We start from the raw sequence: 24,710 nt of genomic DNA on the forward strand, positions 1-24,710 counted from the left end.
ATTTCTCTCAAAAGTCTGAGCCTTATACTCCACATAGAGATGAGGCCAGAGCACCACACATCTGTGGAAAAAACAAAAATAAAAAATTACATAGGAATAAGATACATTAATCTCTTCTTCCTCACAACCATACCAGTCGGTAAAGAATTTATTCTTTAACTAGATTTTTACAGTATTTTAAGAACCTGCAGTGTAAGAACAATAAGACCAGTCAGATTTGCATAATTCATTTAAATAAAATCTGTGTACCCACTAATTCCCAGCAATATATGTGGAATCATTTGTACCTCCAAGTACGTTCAAGTGACAGTAATGCACTTATTCACGATGGCTTCATCTCTTTTTAATTCTCTATTGCTACGCCCTCAGGAACAATGCAAAATATATTCCTTATTTTTCTTTATATTTATAGCAGTTTTAGTTTTATAAGAGAAACTGAGCAGAAAGTTCGGACTGGTCCCAGACCTTCGCCCCCAGGTACAGTTTCTCCTATTACTGACACATTACGTTAGTGTGGTATGTTTGTTGCGATTATAAATCAATATTGACATATTATTTTTAACTTAATTTTATATCAGAGCTCCCTCCATATTGTACAGTTCTATGGGTTTTGCCTAATGAATAATGTCATGTATCACCATTACAGTGTCATACAGAATAGTTTTGCTGCCCTAAAAATCTGCTGTGCTCCAACTGTTCGTCCCTCTCTCCCTACCTGATTGTCTATTCTCTTTTTAAATTAACTTCCCTTGGTCCCATTCCTTATAGGGTGACTTTAGCTATTAGTTTATTGCAAATATCAACAGCATCCAGCACTCTCTTCTTCTACCCAATTCTTCAGGTCAAAATACACCTGCTCCAATCTGAAAATACATCTGCTGCCTCCCAAGTCTGACGCCTGCTGTCCCATCTTGTCTTTACCTTCAGTTCATCCATTCAATAAATATTCCTCTTCAGTCACTCAATAGATTCTTGCCCCTTGGCCCATTAACATATTCTGGTTACTCCTAAATAGACCAGAATCTTTACTTGACCTTAATGCCTTTTCAGGTTTTTCTCCTGACTTTTCCAGGCAAATCGTATATATATCCAAGAAAAAGTATAATAAGTAGAATGCTTAATGTCAGGAGAAACTATTCAAAATGTATTACATTTTAGAGACAGATACAAACCAGTATAGACAGCATGATTCCAATTTGTAAAAAAAAAAAAAAAAAAGTATGTTTGCAAAGGAAAAGACATGAGTACACACTCACACAGAGTGACACAAAGAGAAAGACGGAGAAAGACAGTGAGAGAGGTTTCTCTGAGTAATAAAATTGTGGGATTTTTATTTCCTTTTTTGTGTATTTTTAGATTTTCCAAATTTTCTCCTATGAATATATAATGCTTTTTTAATTTTAAAAAAAACTCAAATGAATTATGTTGATGAATTTACTGAATGAACCTCTGTCTCTGGTTTGTTTCAGGAGGTGACTGGAAGCTCAAGCACACGTTCCTTTAGCTTCAGGGACTCTGTGATCCCAGGTCCTGCCCTTCTGCGTTCACCTCTCCTGCTTTCTGCCCACCAAATGCAGACTTCCGTGACTATTCTGTGCTCAATTTTGTTCCTGTCTCTCTTCACTGGCCTGTAGAGAACACCAGAATTCTTTTTTTTATAACTTCAGCTATCATCTCTATACAGATCAGTTTTCAACATTCATTCCTAGCCCTTGCCTGTGGATATTCTTCTTGAGTGTGGCACCATTACCTGAAATTCAACATCTCAAAAATCAAATTTATCCTTTCCCTCCAGCCCAGTTGTCCTGTTAGCATTCTCTACTGGTGCCAATAGTATCATTCATCTCGTAGTCAAAGATTACCCTTGATGCTTCTCCCTTTCCCCTGTGCATTTGGCCAAGTGTTAGGCATTTTCCTCTCCTCTTCTGAGTAGTCTTTTATGCCTTTCTTTCCGTTACCGCTGCCACTACCTCAGTTTGGGTCCTTATCACTTTGTGCTTAGACTACTGAAATAGCCTCCTTATTATTCTCACCATCGTACTTTCTGCTGACTATCTCCTGAACACAAATTGTTCCTTTACTTGTGGCTCATCGCCTGAAAGCCGGTGACATTTCCTGTGACATCACCTGACAGCTGGTTAAGAATGCAGAATCTTGGGTTCCAGGCCAGCCTGTGGATCAGCCTCTGCTGATAACAAGCCCACCAGGTGATTCATATGTTCACCGACGTTTGAAAAGCTTTAGCTTATTTGTACCACAACTGCCCCTCATCTAAGGGGCAGTTTCTTCTCTAGCCAAACCCTCCCAGCTCAGAGCTGTCCCCCTCCTAAGGCTGCTCTACTCAAGCTCACCTGCTAGTGTCCTTTACAGAATGCATGTTACAAGTTTCTACTCATTTTGGTGCTTAACATTTTATTAATTTTTTTCTCAGAACATGTCAGCTTTCACCAGCTAAATTGTAATTGCCTGAGCAAAGGCTTGATTTGCTTTCCCCCATATACCTGGATAGATGATAAATGTTTATGGATCAAATATATTGGTTCAATACTTCCTGGGCTGAAATTCATTAAAGTGTTTTCACATTTTAGAAATATTTGATTCGATTTGATACCATATTCTACTGGCTTTTTTAAGCTTATTCTGTGCCTCAGAAGAATTCAGATATATTTTTGTCTCCCTAAATAAAGTGATGGAAACATTTTTGCTTGTAGCAGATTCCCCTAAAATAGAATAGTTAATATTCATTGATTTCTCACTATGTTCCAAATGCTTTTTGACTTTACTGCATTTCAACCTTGCTACTCAGCTTTTGAATGGGTGCTATCATTTTCTGGCTCCATTTTGCAGATGAAGAAAATTGAGGCACAGAGGAATTAATGATCTTGCCTAAGGTCACACAGTGGTAAGTGGTGGAGCCAAACTGGGAACCCGTAATGATTCTTAACCAGTAGGTATACAGTCTACTTAATTTGCCTACACAATTAACATGCATTGCTGATTCCAATTAATCAGAATAACAAGGAAGAGTCAAGAGATATAAAGATTTTTTTTTTATTTTATTATGTCGATATACATTGTGGCTGATTATTGTTGCCCATCACCAAAACCTCCCTCCTTCCTCCCTCCCCCCTCCCCCCCAACAATGTGATATAAAGATTAATTAGAGGATGCGTATAAGACATTCGAGTGCCTGAGAAGGAAATAAATAGGTATGAAAAAGATTCCATTTTAAAGTGTTATTCTTTAAGTAATTTTTCTCTATCACTATTTGCACATGCATGAGAATCTATAACAGCATCTCCTATTGCTTCTGATGTTAAGCTAGAAGAGTTAAATGGTGATCATTTATTTGCAACCTTCAGAACCTGCTCTTATTAGGACATGTGTTAAATTTCTTGCCTTCAGATAACTGATCTTTTACAGAAAATCTTTTTTTTTTTTTTTTCTGAGAAGGCTATACAAAAATAGTGATGTGTTGGATGGAGTTAATACTGTATGGTAATGTTGGGATTGATAGGAAATCTAAATTACCCAGATCTTTAACAACAAAATTAAAGTTGATTTTTAGAAAAAGGTGCAAAAATACAGGAATAACCCAAACATCTTCATCACACCTAAAATATTACAGAAGCAGCACTCAGACTGATAACGACTTTTAGTAGGATTTCAGAGGGAATATGTGAAACAAGCCTCTTCGTGACCAATGTATTTCAACAATGTAAGTTCTCTCCAACTAGACCAGTCCACAGCGGGAAATGGGAGACTAGGAAAAGCAGGGGTCTGGGGACTAGGCAAGCCTGAGGCTGAATTCCAAATGATTGTTAACCTTCGGTAAGTTTTGAACTTCTCAGAAAATCTGGTTCATAATCTGGAAAGTAAGAATAAAAGGTCCTTCTTGCAAGGCTTTCTAACAATAGAATAAATATGATATATGTAAATTTCCTAGTTTACAGTAGGTGCTCAAAATAGTTTAATATTATAACTAATATTACTATTTTAGGCACAGTAATTGCCAGCCATACTGCAAAAATTACAAATAGGGAAATGAGTAAACTTTTAAAAATTTATCTATAGCAAACTTTAATAAACAAAATCTCCAGTTATTTCAAAAACAAAGCTAATTAGCAGATAAATTAAGAAGTTCTTAAATGAAGAGACTGGCTGCAGCCAGGAATTGTTAATAACTGTGATTAGAATGGACCAGTCTTAATGGTTTACCACAGCACTGCTGAAAAGGGACTGCCTGGTTGATTCCACAAGCTCTTCTTGCTTCCTGTATCTTTTTTCTAGAAAAGCTATCGTCATGGTACCAAGATTAAATTTTTTAAATCTCTCCTAAGTTACTGACGTCTTCTTTACGAACTAAAGGAAGTTTAAATAGGTTCCTTTTTTCATTTCTATCCATTCTTATGTTCCCAGGATAACAGTTGTGAGCTCTGATGACTGTTATATCAAAAGTGTGTTAAATAATTGTTTAAATCGTGATTCTTCAAATTTCCCCTGAAGCATGGATGATTATGCATGTTCTAAAGAGTGTTTTTACACTGAATAAAGTAGAATAAGAAATACAACTTTGGTACCAAGATAGTTAGGATATCAACTCTGCAATGCCCTGGTTGTCATGGGAATCAGGAGCTGGATTGGTGCATTAACACTTGCCTGGAGTTTTATGGGTTTAAGAATGAGTTATTTTGTTTCGTGGGAGACCACAATGTGCTACCCCAAATATGACTCTTTGACATAAGGATTGTTGAGCTGAAGGCAATTAAGAAGCAGCAGATTCAGGAGAGCTCTCTGCCCTCCCTCTATTTGCCTAAAATCCAGACAAAAATTTACAAAGGCAAAAGGTATCCCACTTCCCCTCTCCACCAGGGAGAACAAAGGTTAACCACTGAAGACAACTTTGGACACTTATGGGCCCAGAGATGGCACCAGAGGAACCTGCATGAACAACCTTTATTAACCAGCCTTTGTCTGCCAGTTATTTGTCTTCCCACGAGTTGCTGCCTGAAGAGACTCAGAGTCCTTTCCTTGTCTTGTCACTACTCTAAACGTTTACTGTTGTGTGTTAAAGTTGTTATATAAGCTGGAATTCAAAGCCACCTCTTTGAGAAATCCTCATTCCCTAGGTGTTTCCCATGTATACATGAAATACACATGTTAATAAACTTGTTTGTTTTTCTCTTGTTAATCTGTCTTTTGTTACAGGGGTCCGCTCCAACTTTAGCTTCTGAGGGTTGAGGAAAAAAATCATTTTCTTCACCCCTTTTAGAGTTTAGGCTGTTGGGTCACATAGAAGATATCTGTGTGTTTCTTAGTTAGAAAGGATGTCAGGAAGAGCCAGAAAGAGGGGTGGAGAATGTGAGTGACATTACAGGAACTGCATGTGGCTTTCAGCTTGCTTCCCTTGCTGGTGGGAGGTGAGCACAGAGGCTTTTGGGTGGGGGAGGAGGGGTCACAATATTAATAACCTAATAATATTAGTAGAATTTTGTAGTTACATTTCTGGTAGGTGGGAGTGTTTATCTTGCTAGTCTCATTTCTGAAGTGTTGGGGTCTCTAGTCAGAACGTTAACTCTTATATATTGTGAAAACAGTGAAAGCATAATGTGAAATTAATGGCCAGGCTTCTGTGTAAATCTTCATCCCAGAGATCTGACGGTTTGAGTGGTGTCAGTTAGAGCTAAAGGCTATTATTTCTACTAACTCCTTCACTGCAGCAAATGCTACTGGACTGCTAAATTACAGCTATTTTCCTTGTGTCACTGCAGAGCCTTCCAACAGGGAATCATTTTATAAATAGTAATTTTGTGTTGGTGCTGATTGTCAAGCCAGTTTAAAATAGCTAGAGAAGCCTGACAGGTAAATTTGAAGGGTTCACTGAAACTCATACCTTCCCTACGAAATAAACTTGAATGTGAACACTGTGTCAAGAAGAAGACTACCAAAAACAACTGATGTACAATATATAATTGCCAAATAACAGACTTCATTCATGCATGTGACAAATATTTCCTGAGTGCCCACTATGTGCCGGACACCACAGTGGTACCAGAACTGCAAGTGTGAAAGATACAGTCGCTGCCCTCAGCTAGTACAGTGTCCAGAGGAGGGTTGGAAAGGAAATTGTCTATTATTTTTTAAAGAGTATGTAAAGCACCATAAACAGGCTGGTGATATCAGGGCTGGTTTCTTAGCAGAGAGTGTTTTAGCCAAATTTCAAAGGCCAACAGTTTAAACACGTACCTTTTTCCCTTTCTATCCAGTGGAAAGGGTGACTAACAGGGCTAGCAGCCACTTATACAGATAATCTCATTTAACCCCATGAGGTAAGTACTATCAATGTCCCTCTTGGACAAATTGGGAAACTGAGACTTGGAGGAGTAAAGTGACTTGTCCAGAGTCACAAAGCTCAGATGGGAGCCCAGATGTCCACTGGTTGAGCTTGCTGTCACTCTGTCTCCATGTGGCTATTTATGCAGGTGGTAAGGGCCACCAGGCAGTGCCAACAGAGGAAGCAGTCTGTACAGAGTTCTGATCATCTGAAATTTAGGGTACGTCCAGTGGAGCACTGGCAGCTGAAGCCCACAGAGGCCTGGGAACAAGGGGCACATTTGCCCTGTCCAAGCCTTTGTCTTGCAGGTTCTTTGGGGAGGCAGGCCCTGCTTTTTCCTACCACCTACGCTATGGTTTGGGTATTTGTCCCCTTCAAATTTGATCTGCAATGTGGCTATGTTGGGAGGTGGGGCCAAAGGGAGGTGTTCGGGTCATGGGGGTGGGTCTCTCATGAAGGGATTAATGCCCTCCCCCTGCCTGGGGGTGAGTGAGTTCTCACTCTATCAGCTGCTCCCTGAGTTCATGAGAGCCTGGCCCCTCCCTCCCTCTCTCACTCCTCTGTGGCCATGGCATCTCTTCACACAAACCCGCTCCCCTTCCACTGTCTGCCGTGAGTGGAAGCAGCCTGAGGCCCTCACCAGAGGCAACTGCCAAGTCTTGGACTTCCAGCCACCAGAATTGTGAGCCAAACAAACTTCTCTACACAAAACTGGTTAATTAAGACAGTCTATATGTCACCTCCCAGAACTGGAGCCAGGTGACCTCCACCTGCAGGCTGGTACCAACCACCACTGGCAGAAGGCTAACCTTGATGTCTGGTAGGGACAGATACAGGCAAGTCTCCGGGTCCTAATTCTGAGGTTATTACATTTTTGCTGCTGATCTGGGCCCTAATGTGGGCTCTTATCCTCTTCCCACAAGGCACGCCTCACCATGTACCCCCTTTCTGGAAACAGATCCACACGCACTCTCTGTTCCAGTGACCCAGACTCAGAAACATGCCCATGACTCCACTCCCAGAAGTGCCACAAGCCCCTCTGCCCAGTTGCTGGCTTAGTTCTGTGCCCCAGCATCTGCCAGGGTGCTCTATTCTACCAAAATTAACTGCTTCACACCCATCGCATTTGACTGCACCATCATTTGACTGAAGCAAAAGTGATCTACTTTTAATTATGATATGGACAAGAAGTTCAGTATTAGAGAGCGAACATGATGAGTTTGGAGCATTAAGCCTAGTATACCAAGACACCTAAACAAATTTGTATTGATGATATGAACATGATTTAAAAAGTAATAATCACAGAACTCAGCTATCCACTGATATGAAGTTCAAGAACAGACAAAGTTAATTTGTCATGATAGAAGTCAGAAAAATAGTTCACAACTACAGATAGATCTTCCATATGATCCAGCAATCCCTCTTCTGGGTATATATCCAGAGGAATGGAAATCATCATGTCAAAGAGATATCTGCACTCCCGTGTTTATAGCAGCTCTGTTTACAATAGCCAGGATATGAAACCAACCTAAATGTCCATCAATAGATGACTGGATAAGGAAACTGTGGCATATATAAACCATGGAATACTACTCTGCCATAAAAAAGAACGAAATACTCCCATTTGCAAGAACATGGATGAACCTGGAGAAACTTATGTTGAGTGAATCAAGCAAAGCACAGAGGGATAAATACCACATGTGCTCACACATATGTGGGAGCTAAGAGAGAAAGGAAGGCAAGAAAGAAAGACCATAGTAATGCTGTGATCCAACAGAGGGAGGGAATATTCCTAGGGCTACAAAATGGAGTGGAAGGGAGAGAGGGAGGGGGAGGGAGATTGGGGGATAATTAGGAGGGGACAAAGGATACAAAAGTAATTTCTGGTAATGGGTATGCCCCCAGTATGAATCTGGCCCCCACATCATGGGTAGGAGGGGGGACAATCAGCTTTGTATCTCATGAATATTCATAATAAATAAATAAATAGATAGATAGATAAATAAATAAATAAATAAATAATCTTTAAAAGAAAAATAGTTCAGCCTCAGGAGAGAGACTTGTTAATCAGAAAGGGCAAACAGGAACTTTTGGTAATGAAAATGCTTTATATCTCATCTTGATCTGGCCAGTGGTTACCCTTAAGATTTGAGCGTTGTACTGTACGTAAATTATATCTCAACTTTTTTAATGCAAAAAATAAAAGAGGATAGACAAAATTTTGAAGACTGATTTATCTGTTCCTGTTGTTCCAATATGATTATCCTTAACCACTCAAGACAGACGACAGTCTGTACAGAAACGGTGTTTTGTTTTCTTTTGGTTTCTACAAAAGCAGATATTCCTACCTCTCACCATCAAATCCTACCAATTTTATTTGGTGAAAATCAGAATTATTTATTTAGGGTGAGAGAAAAACAGATTTTTCAAAGCATTTTCTTCTGTGATCTAAAAAAGGAACAAGAGCTAGTAAGAATTAGCAACTGGCAGGGACAAATTAAATTCACCTACATTTTTGTAATTGAAAATTTGATTACATTAACTTGGCCACAGTAAAGCAATTTAGTTTTACTTGGCTGTCTGTAGCTAAGCATTGGTTAGTAAGGGAATGTTTTGGGAACAAAGTTACCACATTTATGGCCCCTTTATGTTCTTTTAATTTTACTCCTCATAATGCTTTAGTCCTCTAACTCAGGCTCTAAATGTTGCATTTTAACCTCTAAAATATAAATTATTTTGAGAATTTCTGTAAGTCAGTAAGAATAATTATCATTCATGAAATATATTAATTGTCACATAACTACCATACAGAATAGCTGTTAGGGACATAAGATCACCTAATTAAATTTCTTTGTGGGTGTTATTCAGAAATGACTAAGGGATGAAACCATGTTAAGCTGAAGTAAGTCACGACAATGTATTGTTTAGTAGTGTCTGAACTGAATTCTGATTGCCTGTGTAAATAACTCATCAATCTTGCCATCTTCTAGAGACACAGGGCACATAATTCCCTATCGCCTGACACAAAATAAACATGAAAAAATCTTATCTTAAATTTTTGGTTTTCAAGTACACTAAGCAATTGAAAATTGAAATGGATTTTCACTTATTCTCAAAATTGGATTTTGTCACAGGATGACAAGTTATATTTAGAGTATAACAAGCTATTGGCTGGGATTGGTGAAGACTGTTCCAGCAATTACTAGATTTAATTTTTAAGGGCTTTATTCTCCCTATTCCTGTCTCTCTCTGAAAAACAAAATAAAGTTTGGTCCTTGAATTAGTCTGTTTCTGTTGCTTAAACAGAATACTTGAAACTAGGTAATTTATAAAGAAATAGAATTTATTTCTTACAGTTTGGGAGGCTAGGAAGTCTAAAGGGCAGAGAATACATCTGATGACGGTCTTCTTGTGGGCAGTGACCCTCTATAGTGGCGTAGGGTGTCACATGGCAAACGGCCTGAGCAAGACTGAGCTAAGCTTCTCACTTGCTCTCCTTATAAAGCCACCATAACCATGCCCATGTTAACCCATTAAACCATCAATGTATTAATCAATTCACAAGGGTACAGTGCTCACAATCTAATCACTTCTAATGGCCCTACCTTTCAATTAACATAATAGAATTTCCCACCTTCTTAACACTGTTATAGTAGGGATTAAGTTTCCAACACATGAACTTTGGGGGGACACATTTGACCCATAGCAGACCTAAAATGAAAATTTGACATTGAATATATTTTGTTAAATTAGTAAATAAATTTAACATAGAAATTCTATTTCAGCATGTTTTGGGGTACGAATAACTTTTCAAAGAAACTAAGAGGTCCACTTAGTTATAGAGTTAGAATAGAATATTGTCTTCAATACAAACTCCTCTACAAATTTGCCACTTGATAATATAAGACCATTTTGACCTCATGACAACTCAACATTGTGATCTCTCTTTTCCAATGAAACACTTGTTAGACCGAATGGTAATTATTTGTTAACGTGTTTCCATGGTTGAATTATTGGCTCCTCAAAGAGAGGAATAATATCTTTTATATCTTTGTAACCCTAAAGCCTACTGACCTGTGAGATAGAGGATTCATAACACATATCTGATGGAATAAAGGAATTAATTGTACTTACCTTCTCTATTCTATTGCAATACCCGATTCTCTCCAAATAAATTATCACTTCATTTCTCATTTTCCCCACAATGCCTCTGACTTTGGCTTCCTCTTGCAAGTGTATTCCATAATATTCTTGGGCCCCAGAATCCACTTTTAATAAGTTCTGCTTTTGATTCTATACTAGTTTTATTTAATCTGTCGTCTTACTAACTCTTATTGTATCCTTCGAAAGTGGCCCTGAAATTGAAATCATTAAGTCAAAATTGTTTTAACAAAATACTAGGATGCGAGGGCTGGGTGGGCCTCAGCCATCATCTAAGCCCACCCCCTTATTTGCAGGGAGAGGAAATCAAGACCCACAGAAAATAAGTGACTTGTCTCAAGTCATAACATTATTTTTTATTGTTTCTGCTTTCTTCAGTTGATATTATAACTCAATATTTCTGTCAAAGAATTTGTCTCACTGGAGAGACATGAAAGCAAGGAATAGACAGAATGAAAGAATATATGGAAATAGAACTGCCCTCACAAATTAAAAAAAAATAAGCAGCAGCCACCTTCATGGCAGGCCTAAGGCAAGCCCACTCTGCAAGGTATTGATGCCGACTGCGTCTCCAAGAGCCTGAAACACTCCAATGGAAAATTAATTCATTGGTCCTCCAAAATGTTGACAATAGCAGAACTTGTGATATTTTTCCTTCTTCCTTTTCCAAGTGTTCTATAATCGATATGACCAGATAAAATAAATTTAGCTGTATTTTTCATAGACAAGCCTTTTTATTTTATTTCAGAATTCCCTATTAAATGCAAACATGTCCTTTATAGGATAAACCTCTTGAGATCCACAGAAAATGTTATCTGGTGATTTGCCAACCAGGTAGGTGACCTGGGAGCATCATCCTGAGGAAACAGGATACTGGAGTGGTGTTGGGGAGTGAAGAGGCCAGCACAGGTGAAGAGGCTAGCCAGGAAGAGGAGGGGAGGAGACACCAAAGGCAAGCCTTGCCCGATGCACAGTCTGGCCTACAGCAGGGTGTGGCGAACAATGGCCATGGGACAAATCCAGCCATTTATCTACTTTTGTAGGTAAATTTATTACAACACAATCACACCCCTATTTATGTATTGCCTATGGCTACTTTCTTGCTACAACAAGCAGAGTTAAGTAATTGGGACAGCAGTATGGCCAACCCTTTCTAGAAGTGCCTATGAAATCACCATCCATGTGAAGTGGAACCCCCTCCAAAGCCACCCCATTCTATAGGTGTCGAAGAAGGCAGTATCCTCCACCACCTGCACACAGCTTGCTGACACAGGTCTTCCGTTCCACATGTCTACCCTACATTTTCAATAGCTTTTTTTCTCTATAATGATAGCCTAATGGATATACTAACATGAAGGCTTATGAAACTAAAGAAAATATGTGACCTACTTACATCACAATGATGGGGGTTTTTTTTTTTTTGGTTTTTTTGGGGGGGGTTTTTTGTCTGTTTCGTGACCGGCACTCGGCCAGTGAGTGCACCGGCCATTCCTATATAGGATCCGAACTCGCAGCGAGAATGTCGCAGCGCTCCCAGCGCCGCACTCTCCCGAATGCACCACGGGCTCGGCCCCACAATGATGTTTTAAACAGATAAAACAAAAGATGCCAAGTGCTTCCTTTTTAGAAACTATTTATGTATTTATCTATAACCTGTACCAACTCATTCGAGAACACTTCCAAAAAAATGAAAAATAAATTAAGCTCTCTTTTGGTTTTTGTACATTTGTTGCATACCCCTTATCTAATTCTAAGCTGATATGTACAATGCCCATGTACCTCTATGCCTTTGTCTTTGTTTTCAACACTTGAAATGTCCCCTCTGTTTCCTCTCCCTTCCATTTATTTAAGTGTAACTCATTATTCAAATCCTATCTCCTCTAGAAAGCATTTGTTAATGACTGAAGCCCACATGGATTTTCTCATGACTCCCATAGGACGTAGAGCTGATATCACATAATTTGAAAACATTTTTATCTTTATTTTAAACAGTAACTTATATTCCTTAAGTCACCAACAAATTAGAGTCATTTCAGTAAAAATTATCCAACAAATATTTTTAGAGCTCCTAACACTTTTCTATGTGCTGGGAATTCAGCTGTGAAAAACCAAAGTCCTGACCCTTATGGAACCTACATTCTGCTTAAAGGACAGTACAGCAAGCTCAAAAACCATTAGATAGATAACATGGCAGGTGGGGACACATGCTGTGAAGAAAGATAAAGAAGAATAAGGGGATAGAGAGTAAAAGTGTGAAAGCCTCTTGAACGGTGGCATTTTAGCAGAAACGCTAAAGAAGTAGGGAGTAGGCTATGTAGTTATGGGGGAAAGAATTCTCTAGGCTGAAGGAACAACAGGAGGAAAGGATCTGAGACAGAAGCATGGTTGGCTTGTTCAAAGAACATATGCACAAGGTTTTTTACTGCAGCACCATTTGTAATAAAAAGACAGGAAATAACCTGGCTATCCATCAACAGGGGATTAGTTGTATAAGTTGTGCTACAGCTGAACGGTGGAGTACCCCGAAGCTATAAAAATGAATGAGAATGTGTCTATGTACAGCTGTGAAGTATTCTCCAAAAAATACCATTAAGTGAGAAAAGCATGGTGAAATACCCTGTGTATAGTATGCTACTACCATTTGTGTAAAAAAAAAAAGAAGCATTTACATATATTTGCTTATATAAAAACATGGAAAAATATATTTTAAAAATCAATACACATGGTTAGCATAGGACAAGTAGGAAGGGGAAGAGAAAACAGCACAGAGGAGACAAGGTTGGAAGCTAGTTCACTCTGAATGTAACTCATAGAATTTTGACTTTTGGAATTATGCCAATGTTTTACATAATTAAAAAAGCAAAATCAAATCAACATGAAAATATTAATACCTAAAATTCAAAAGCAAAATAGACAGATGAACCTGTGTCAAGTCTTTAGCTTATCAATATAGAGAATAATTACTTCAAGTAATTTAAAACATGGTAAGTTAATGATATATTTCTACTAGGAAATATCATAAGAAAAACCAGAACTGCAAATAAATTTTAGGTCACATTCATCAATTTTGTATTTTTTTTTTTTTTTTCTGACCAGTAAGGGGATTGCAACCCTTGGCATGGTGTGGTCTGCAACACACTCAGCCAGTGAGCACACCGGCCATCCCTATATAGGATCCAAACCTGCGGCCTTGGCGCTACCAGCGCCGCAATCTCCCGAGTGAGCCACGGGGCCGGCCCATCAATTTTGTATTTTTGTAATAATATTGATATTTCTATTTTGAAATTATAAGTTAAAACATATAAGTATTTAAGTAATTTTAGATTTTTAATGTAAGAGTAAAAAGATTTTTTAAAATTCCTATGATATAGTATTTTTGAATTTGGAATATCAATATTATTTCATGATGTACTTTCTCTTTTTAAAAGATATACATTTGCTTGTTCTATTCACCAAAAAAACCTAGAAATAATAACAAACCTATTAGCAATTAGGACCCCTAGTACTTGGACTATTATCCCTACATATCATTTCCCCCTTAAAAGAATCAAAATGTCTTCAAAAAATTCAAAATATGAGACTAAAATATAAAACGGCATGCCAGAAAACAAGAAAACTAAAAAGAAATATTAGGGTCATGTCAACAGATACAGGACTCAACCTGAAGGGGCTTTCATTGACATAGAACACCAAGATGCTATTGACGACAATGGATTGGAACACATAAAATAAGTGAAAAATCATGAGTTCTAAATAAAGTTTTCATTGATTATCTTTGTGTATTAGTTAGGGTTCTCCCCCAAAATAGAACCAATAGGATGTATATACAAGGGTACTTCAAAAAGTTCATGGAAAAGAAGAATTAAAGGTTAATAAAAATTTTTCCATGAACTTTCTGAAGTACGCTTGTATATACAGAGAGAAAGAGACCTATTATAGGAAATTGACTCATGAAATTCTGGAGACTGGCAAGTCCAAAGATCTGCAGAGTGAGTCAGAATGCATGAGATCCAGGACAGCCCATAGTTTAGTTCCAGTGTGAGTTCAAAGGCCTGTGATCCAGGAAGAGCCAATATTTCAGTTCAAGTCCAAAGGTACAGAAAAGCTAATATTTCAGCTCAAAGGTAGTAAGGCAGAAAGAGTTCCCTTTTTCTCAAGGGAGGGTTAGTCTTTTTATTTTATTCAGACCTTCAACTGGTTAAATGAGGCCCATTCATATTTGGGAGGGCAACCTGCTTTCTCAGTTAACTGATTCAAATGTTAACCTCAGCCAGAAACACCCTCATAGACACACCCAGAAAAATATTTGACCAAATGTCTGGGCACCTCATAGCTCAGACAAGTTAACACATTAAATTAACCATTATATTTAGGAACAAACTTATTATTCAGAAAACTGATATCTAAGGAGAAAGAACCAAGCATTTATCCTGCCTTTCTTGTATGAACCATACCTCTTGGTATCCATGGCTGATGAGACACACATCTTTATAATATAATTCTAGTATTAAATGCAGAATGAATTACAGAATTAGAGCATCTCCATTTTGCAACTTCTCGTGAAATAATGGTTCTATACCAGGGGTTAGCAAACCATGACCTATGGACAAATGTGGTTCTCCTACTGTTTTTGTATGACTCAGGAACCAAGAATGGTTTTCACATTTTAAAATGTTTGGGAAAAAATCAAAAGAATACTGTTACACAATATGTGAAAATCATATGAAATTCAAATTTCAATGTCTATAAATAAAGTTTATTAGGACAGAGCTGTGCTCATTAGCTTGCCTTTTGTCTATAGCTGCTTTGTAGTAAACTGAGGAGTTGCATCTGTATGGCCTTTAAAATCTAAAATATTTTCTATCCGCCCCCTAAAGGAAAGTGTTTGCTGACCATTGATCTAGACCATCATCATCAGTGGCTGAAAGAAAAATAGAAACAATTAGCTAAAAAGTTGATGGGAAACTTTACAGGGGAGGAATCAGGCTGAATCCAGTGATCTCACTGGAGAACCATGGCTAACCCAGGTGAACCAGGATGACTGTACCTCAGACTAGGGTAGAAAACAAAGAAATAGCAGGTTGATGAGTATGGGGAGAAAATTAACTGTATGGGGCCCACTGAGTTTGCAACGACAGTGAACTATCCACATGAAGTTGGAGGCAGACAATTGGAAATACTGGTCTAAAGGTAATGGGACAGCATTAAAGAGTGTCTTCTGTGAATAAATGGACTGGAACTCATGGGAATTATTATGTCACTTGAGAAGAGCACACAGATTGAGAGTAGAATTCTGGATGACACCTTGTTCAAAGCTGGATGGAAGGAGGAGATCAGGGTTAAGTAACTTACCATGGGGTCCATGCTGGGACAGAAAAGAAGTGAAGCCAAAGTGTCCTAAGAATTAGAACTAGACAAAAAAAAGAGGAAAAAAAGAATGATTCAGAAATCTAGAAATTTCTACGTGTTTGAATATCACATTCGTTATACAAAGAGTGAGAAAGATGGAAGGATTAGAGGTTGTGATTGTACAAGGAGTTCTTGGAGTCTAAGATTTGGGAGGTAAAACAGTTCTAATTGAAGACCAAGTCCAGGGCATGGGCAGGGGCAAGTTGGATTTGAGGTGAAATGGATTTGAGGTGAAAACCACTAAGGTAGATGAGGCCAAAGATGCGAGTTAGGATTTGGAAAGCTCATCCAACTGAGTACTGAAATCATCCAAGTAGAGAAAAGAATACTGTGAACAAGTGATGAAATCAACCCCATTGAGACAGGAAATACATGAGCTTCTTTCTCCAGCTCCTTATCCAGGGGATGACGGTCATTAGATCTCTTCCCTCTTTGATGATCTGGCCTCACTGCCCAGCTGACCAACAGGTTCTGTGAGTTCCCGAATCTCAGAAATGCTCTCATCTGCTACCCCAGAACAGAAACCCCACTTCTCTCCATTTCAGTACCTCAAGCCTAAAGGGGATAGCTTGTGCCACATAAATGATAATGACCAGCTTTTTGAGTAGCTTGTGTGGCAGACACGGTGATGCCCCTCTCAGATCACCCTTTGAGAAGGGACTGGCTGCCCAGCTGCAAGGAGAGTGATTGGTTCACAAGCTCCAGCCATTTGCTCCTTCATGGTCAGCGTCAGCTTCTGAGCCCTGATCACGTTCTTCCCCACGCAGCCCCCGGCCAAAGACTGACCAAGGCATGGGTGCAAGGGCCTAGCTACTTCCATGCAATAGGATACTCTTCTAGGGGGTGGATTTTTCTCTTGAGCTCCCCATGGGCTGGCAGAGATTTTGCCAGGTTTGCACTGTGGTCCAATAGCTTCCCTGGCCACCTGACCTGGCTTCTTCCCTTTTCTTTCACTGTTGTTACTCTTCAACAAACTTCACTACTCCTAATTCTGCCACAACATCTGCATCCTAGGAAACCCATCCATGAGCCTGATGCTGGAGCTCTGATGATGTGATCAGGATCTGATTCCTCTCTTTTCACCTCTTGGTTCCGAAGTCCTCAGTGTTGATGTTGTGCTCGGAATCTACATGGTAGCAAGACAGGTGTAACTCTTCACCTACTCTCAAAACCTCAAAACAGCCTTATTGATTGGGTCCTCTTTTCATTTCTAAACCAAACATTGTTACTTGAGGGATAACACATGCTAATTGATTTAGGCCAATAAGGGCCTGTGAAGGTTAATTCTAGGTGTCAGCTTGATTAGATTAAGGACTGCCGAGAAACCTGGTTAAGCTATCTTTTTAGGTGTGTCCATGAGGGTGTTTCTAGCAGAGACTAGTATGACAGCCTGAGTGGACTGGCTGGGAACCATCCAATCTACTGGGGGCCTGGAGAGAACAAAAAAATTGAGAAAAAAGATGAATCCCTCTCCATCTGCTAGAGCTGGGATACGCTCTTCTCTCCTGTCTATGGACATCAGAGCTTGAGACTCTTCGGGTTTTAGGTTCCAGGACTTACACCAAGAACACCATCAGCTTCCCAGGTTTTGAGCCCTTCAGACTTGGACTGAGCCATGCTACTGGCATCCAATTTGCAGACAGCTTATCGTGGGACTTCACTTCAAAACTGTGTGAGCTAATTCCCCTAATAAATCCCTACTCATATATTTATACTATATACTATTGATTCTTTCTCTATGGAGAACCCTGACTAATACAGAGCCCTGGAACTAAGCATGGTACAGCCCACCCAAACCACATAGGCTGAGAATGAGATTTCTCCAAACAAAAACTGGGGATCTTCAGAGTTGCTTTCCCCTCAATCTGTCTAGCTCTCTGGGTTCTACCTCTGTGTGGCCTGGGACCTTGACAATCACAAGCATTCCTCCCTGACTGTGCAATTCTACTGAAGAACCTCAGCTAAGAGGCTAAGAACTTTGCTTCTCCAAGGAAAGATCTGCCTGCCTCGCCAGGGACCCACTCCACACTCCCCTGCATGACGTTCTGCCATGCATCAAGGAGCTCTTCCGCTGGGTTTCTGTCGACCTCCTGCAGCATTTGTCTTGATCCCCTCAGATTCTTTATAGAACAAAACAGTGTACATTTTGGGATTTTGTTTGATCTGCTCTGAGGCAAGATCATTGTTCCACAGGCACCTGCAAAGTGAGTTTCTGCTAGAGTCTATGTCAGTTTTACAATGTATGTAGAAAAGTCAAAATCAGGCCTGTCCCTAAAATCTCTTCACTCTGGCTCTCAGTAATGCTGAAATAAGTTGCATTAATCATTTCCCTGATATTAAAAGTAATCAACAAAAATATGTAAAGTTATTAATTTCATCTCATTGGAATTGTTTAAGGGCTTCTACCTTGTAAAGGAAACACTGAATCTTGACCAAAATTGATGAGTTGGTTTTTGTTCTTTGGGGGTTTTTTGGCTTTATAAGGACACTTACTCCACATTGGAAACATGTGATTTTATTGTTTCAGTAATAACCAAAATTCTACAACCAAACTTAGGTCCTAGATAAAAATTAACACCCTAAGAAACTAATCAAATTTAATTGTATTGCTTAATACGGCCCAGGTTGTCAGTCCAACCTAACAAGTAGTCAGAAGATCCTGATAGTGAATTAGTCATTCATACCCATTTTCCAGTTAACAAATGTTTTTATCAATAATGAAGAAGAAACAAAAGCTCAACTCTGAATGTACACCACACCACTCAGGCCCAGTGGGAAAGCAAGACAGATAATGAGAAACAAAACAATAAATAGAGCAGTGGTTTTTCTTCACCACCTGATTTAGTGAGAGAGAATGTACTTTCTTAATGAAATTTGCTGGAGGACAATAGACAACATGCACTTACTTAGAATGCTTTTGCTCTGAGCAAAGCTCTTGCCTTCTCTCAGGGCCTCTCCACCTTTGTTGTCTTGCTTACCAGCTTGTTCGCCTGTGAGATAACCAAATGAAAGCATTAGGCAATGGTTGCATTTGCATTAAATTATCCTGAAGGTGGTACATCATGCAATATGAAAAATATATATTTTGAACTTGAAAAAACAATATTTCTACTATGTTTTTTCTATTTTGAAATCAATTTATGGGCTACTCTTTTAAAGAAGATTTTCTAAATACAAAACACAAATTATTTCATTCAAAAATAGGCAACCCAAGAAAGTATGAAAAGAATAAATTTTATGACCATGACTAACTGAATGGAGTTGTAAACAAGACTGTCATAAGTCTTAAACTTTAGCTGGACCCCTCTGTATTCTCCTTGCTGCAGATTGGTTTCTCACACATCTCTCCCAATAGGATATGCTAATGGCTAAATAGCTGTTTTGCAGTTTCAAACTCCCTAGACATTTTTGCTATTGTTTTGTGAAATCACCCTTTGCTCCAAGGGAACCATGCATTTGTTATGGGCACCCAAAGCAGTCTACAATTGGCAAGTGATGGCAGGCAGATCCCATCTGCTGCTGACATTTCCAAACTATAACTGTCATCATAGCATTATTTCAACTTCTCTCAACTAAATGTGTTTCTAATTCCTTCTCTTTGTCCCTCATCCCTCCTTCCCCTTCTCCCAAAGGATTGCTCTCCTCTAATACAATCTCAGAATTATCATCTGCTGTTCTCTCATGACCTGCACAGCAATATACAACATTTATAATTTATGAGTTGAAACATCTCCAACGATTGAATGGAACACTGAGCATAATCCAGGTTTCACATCTGTACAGCAAGCTAAAAAATCCCATCCCCTTCTGTTCCTTGGGTTGGTTTGACTGCAGCAGCCAGAATTGCCATTCTGCCAAGTAACACACTGACTTTGCTGATCATCTGATAGTTTACTGTCAAGGCAGGAAAATCCAGTCAAAGCTTTCAGAAGATCCGAGCATCCATGTAGGATTTTTGCAGGAGAAAAGGTATTTGTTATATGACCTCACCTGTCTTTAAGGTGATTGACAGTCCATAAAAATGATTTGTCTCCACAAGCCGATTCATAATCTATCCAACATCTTTTGGTACAGTCAGATAAAGTTGTCAGCACATGGTAATTCATAAGTGGCTGTCTCAAATACATTGTTGGAAGCTATATAAAGCACCTTTCTTCCAAAGATCTCAAGGAACTGCTCAGAGGATCTGAAATATATCCTAACATTAGCATTCAAGTCAACTGTTGCAGGAGGACATAAAGTACATTGGTGGAAATTTTAAGCTCATTTTACAGCTATGATTCACATTATCAATGATGGCAAATTCATCATACCACAAATGATAAATATAAAATCCCCATCCATGCTATTCTTAGACAATTTCAAAGTGATTAAAAACAAATATTCTGAGACAACAAGCAAGACTTTTCTGCCAGTCCCAGTTCTTAAACTATGAATGAAGTTAGAAAGACAATTGTAAAAAAGCTGGGATTTAGGGCTGGCCCCATGGCTCGCTTGGGAGAGTGTGGCGCTGGTAGTACCAAGGCCGTGGGTTCGGATCCTATGTAGGGATGGCTGGTGCGCTCACTGGCTGAGTGTGGTGCAAACACCATGGCCAGGGTTGCGATCCCCTTACCGGTCAGGAAAAAAAAAAGTTGGGATTTAGCTAGTAATTTGGAATTCTTAAGGATGTATCCACTTTTCAAAAGCTGAACAGTTTTATAATCCATTCTGAGACTATTTTCCCTTAATATTTTATCTATTAATGATTGGTGGTACATGAAGGCAATAATTAAAAGCATACCCCAAGAACTTAAAAAGAACAGAAGTTAAGTTGCAGTAAAGCTAGTAAAGCACACACACAAGTAGATGGGAATGAGCTTCAAGACAGCTCCTCTGAGAGCAATCCAAACATTGTATAATTGGATGACCAAGACTTTGCAAACACCTAACATGCAATCCAAATGGACTGGATGAAATGTCACAGTGAACAGACTAGAATGTGCTTGTACGTTAGTAAAGAGAAACAATTCATATGGTTGTAATATATTTGGAGGAAGACTCTAAGAACAAAATCACAGTGAAGAGCTTGGAACGTGGAAATGAGAAAGTGGAAGAAAAGAAATCTTGGTGGTGTTTATCCAGCACTGCCCCGAGAGAAGAAACTCTAAATCCAGAGAAAATACTACCCCTAGAGAGAAAAATTAGTGTAGCTTTTCAGGGTGTCTTAAGTGCTTTGGACTCCTACTGCCTGGGTTTGAATCCAACCCCTGTAACTTGCCAGCCTTGTAACCTTAGGAGCGTTATTTACACTCGTTCCTCTGTCTTCTCACCTGCTGAGTGGAGAGGACGCTCGGGAGGGGGCTGCCTCTTGGGGTTGCTGGGAGGATTTACAAATCAATAGAAGTAAAGCGTTTACATTGTGCCTGGCATGGCAATTAGTAAATATTATTACATATTATTGTTCTCTGCTGAAGTGCAGGGATGATTCAGTAGGCCCTACCACAGGCTGGTCAGAATCTTCAAGATTACCCACCTCCCTTTGCTTTAAGTCCATGCTTACCAGACAACATTTAAATCATTAATTTGGTCTCCCAGGTATTGTGATGCTACAAAAAGGGTAGCCTGGATGAGCTTATGAATATTCCTCCTCATCTTCCCCTACTCCATTGTGAATTGATAAACCGGCAGACTACTTTGTATATTTTAGTCTCTTATGGAAGTGATTAGCATAAGCCAGCCTCTTGCAGTCTGCTTAACTCCAGGACTCTGACAAAGCCAGGTTCTGGGCTGTACAAAATTCATCAACATAATGCTGCAATGAGGGGGGCTCACACTGAGGATTTTACACCTTCTCCTGAGGACACTCAGACTGCAAAACTTCCGTTTCTTACTTGCAATGTCAACTAAGTTATCCATGCTCTGGAATGAATAGAACATGGTTTATCAAATATTGTTTATTTAATTATAATTTAAGTCTAATGAGCTTGAATTTTAAGATTCAGCTTCATTTAAATCCAAATGGATGTTTTGCCTATTTTCCATCAAAACCAGATCCAATGGATTCATCATGTTGAAAACAGGCACTTTGAGCTGATTTTACCAATTTATTGAAAACTTTAAAAATTAATCCCAATTACACAAATTGAAGTAGAGTAGGAAAATGGAGATGCTGTGATAGATCTGTAATTTTAAAGGTACTGCATTCTTAATAAGTCATCCTCAACAATCCTTTCTGCTTTTCTATATTTAAGTATTCTCACAATGGTATTCCTTAGACAGTCCAGCAAATATAAGTAAAACAAGGTTTCCTTTATCAAAAGAATAAATCTTTTTAAAATGTATTACACATTATTTCCTAGCTTAGGCAAAGAAAGGAAAGTCTGCTGAACATAATTTAATTTTTCTTGATGGATCAAGGACTGTCATTATGAACATTAATTATCATACTGTGCTGTGCACTCAGGGATTATGATATATGGGCTTGATTATCCCTCCTCTGAATTTTTCCCAACAGCTGAGCTGTTTTATTTTTTCTTTCTCCTTTTAACTCCATGCCTGATATTTGCTATCTTCTTTTTATATCCTGTCCATTTTATGTTTAATTTTCTTTTTAGCTTTGATATAGGGAAAAGAACATAGTGTAGAGTCAAAACATAAATTCTTCTTTTCCCCAACTTCTGAACCAAACTGATCAGGAATAGTATAGATAAATGAATCATCAAATAGCACTTTTAAAATTGATGTGACTTATATTTATGAATGTGACATAGGTCCTGGCAAGCATAGGATTCTTGAAAGTGAACTCCAGAACGTGGCAGATGTACCCACCATCACCAGGCTGTATTGTAGGTGCTGACTCTGGCAGACCAGAATGTCTGCTTCCTGTAAGCAGCTAGTTAACAAAAAAAAAAAGGCTGAAAGAGGCTGAAGTCCTGCTCTTGAATTAACTGATAACTTTTAGAGGAGTAAGAGGTACAGACAGACCAGGAACAACACCAATGTACATCCTCATATATGGGTCGATTAACAACGGGAAAGGAAGCTCCACCTCAGAAGAGCCAAACAGGTGAATATTGAATCTCAACTCTACCATAACCATGTGAGGATGAACTTGGCAAATTAACAAACCTCACCAATCTTCAATGTCTTTGTCTTTGAACACAAAAATAGTGTGCCTACTTTAATGAGTTATTGTAAGGATTAAGTTAAATAGGATTAAATAACAAATGGCAAAATAAATCCTCTACAAAATTGTAGGCTGCCTTCACGTATCTTCATTACCACTTCGCTTCTTCCGCCACCTCTTCTTGCCTGTTCCTTGTCTTTGACGCATGACGTAAGTAACCTTTGCAAATTAATGAGAGTACATCTTTCTGCTAGTCAGTGATTTATTGGTTACTTCAGTGGTCTTGGCGTGGCTTTTCTCGGCTGTGTTCAACCTGCCTTATACTCAGAGACTTCAGCCTCATGTAATTTGGAGACTGTTCAAGGGTTTATTGTTGCTGGGCAGCTGATAGCAGAGTTTCTCAGACATTACTTCTTACATATAACAGCAACCATTAACTACAAGTCTGGGTTTACAAAGGTATAAAACATGATTCCTACTTTTCTAGAAGCTTGCAACCTAATTTAAAAACTACTATCATGGTTTTTTTCAACCCCAAAATGTTTGTTTGTGGTGGACAGTGCCATCACGAGAGCTGAACTCAATGAGCAAGAGCAATAACAGAAGTCTGTCGTTCCTTCTCCGGAAGAAAGGGTGAGAAAAGAGTCTGAGTCTAAGATTTAAGTTCAAAGAGTAGGGGGAATTTCAAGTCCAAAAAAAAATAAAATAAAACTAACAAAAGTCCATATTCATGGAGTAAAAATGGATAGAGAAATGATGCCAATATTTCAGGATGACTGCGTTTCTTAACATCAGGTGGATCAGAACCTAAAGTAAATTCGTAGAGCCTGGAAACTGGATGGCAGTCTCCTAGGAAGAGGCCAGCAGAATCCAGGTGTCAAGGTCTAATTCCCCGGTCAGGGGACTGAGATTCAGAGTCAGGTTCCAAGCCTCAAGGCAGCTATTAACAGGTGAGATTTTTGTTTTACAAAATAATGGTTACTTCAAGATATGGGCAACACACCTAGAGTGAGTTAGGTTCCACACTACAGTCCAATTCCAAGGTGACCTCAGAAGCCATCGGCCACCTGAAAGATAAATAGCTGACTATTTCACAGGCAAACTTGAGTGCAGAGAGAGAGGTTATTTATACATCCATAATCCATTCCTGCATGCATGCATTCATTCATTCACACTAAAACTCTCCATTGAGCACCTGCTGATAGAGAAGAATGTTTTCTCCCTCACTCCTGGTTCTCATGAGGAGAGATGTTCCCAAAGCACATTTCTAGATTCCCTCTGATTTCCTTTACTCACTCCAACCCTGGGAAATGGAGTGACTTATGTGTTGATTAATTTGAGAAGAATAAGTGGCCCTGCTTGGCTCTGCTCTGCCCATTTTTCTTTTGGGAGTGAAATGAGCTGGCTTATCTGCTTCTCACGCTTTGCTGTAAACTACAATTTAGCTTCTAACAGTAATAAAGTTTTTTCTTTTGTTTATTCTTCACTTTATTTCTCAGCTTGATCAGAATTCTTGAAGGGAAGAGATATACTAAATGTGTACTAAATGTTCCAAACACTGTGCTGGGCACTGAATACAGGATTTATCAGCTCCATGGTCCTGCAGTGAGTTTAGAATCCAATGAGTCTGAGCTGCTTTCCAAAAGTTCTGAAATTTGAACTAGTAAAGAGATAAGCATTCTATGAAAAAGAAGGCTG

This window comes from Cynocephalus volans, chromosome 13 (assembly GCF_027409185.1).
Source record: "Cynocephalus volans isolate mCynVol1 chromosome 13, mCynVol1.pri, whole genome shotgun sequence".
In the NCBI taxonomy this organism is placed as follows: domain Eukaryota; kingdom Metazoa; phylum Chordata; class Mammalia; order Dermoptera; family Cynocephalidae; genus Cynocephalus; species Cynocephalus volans.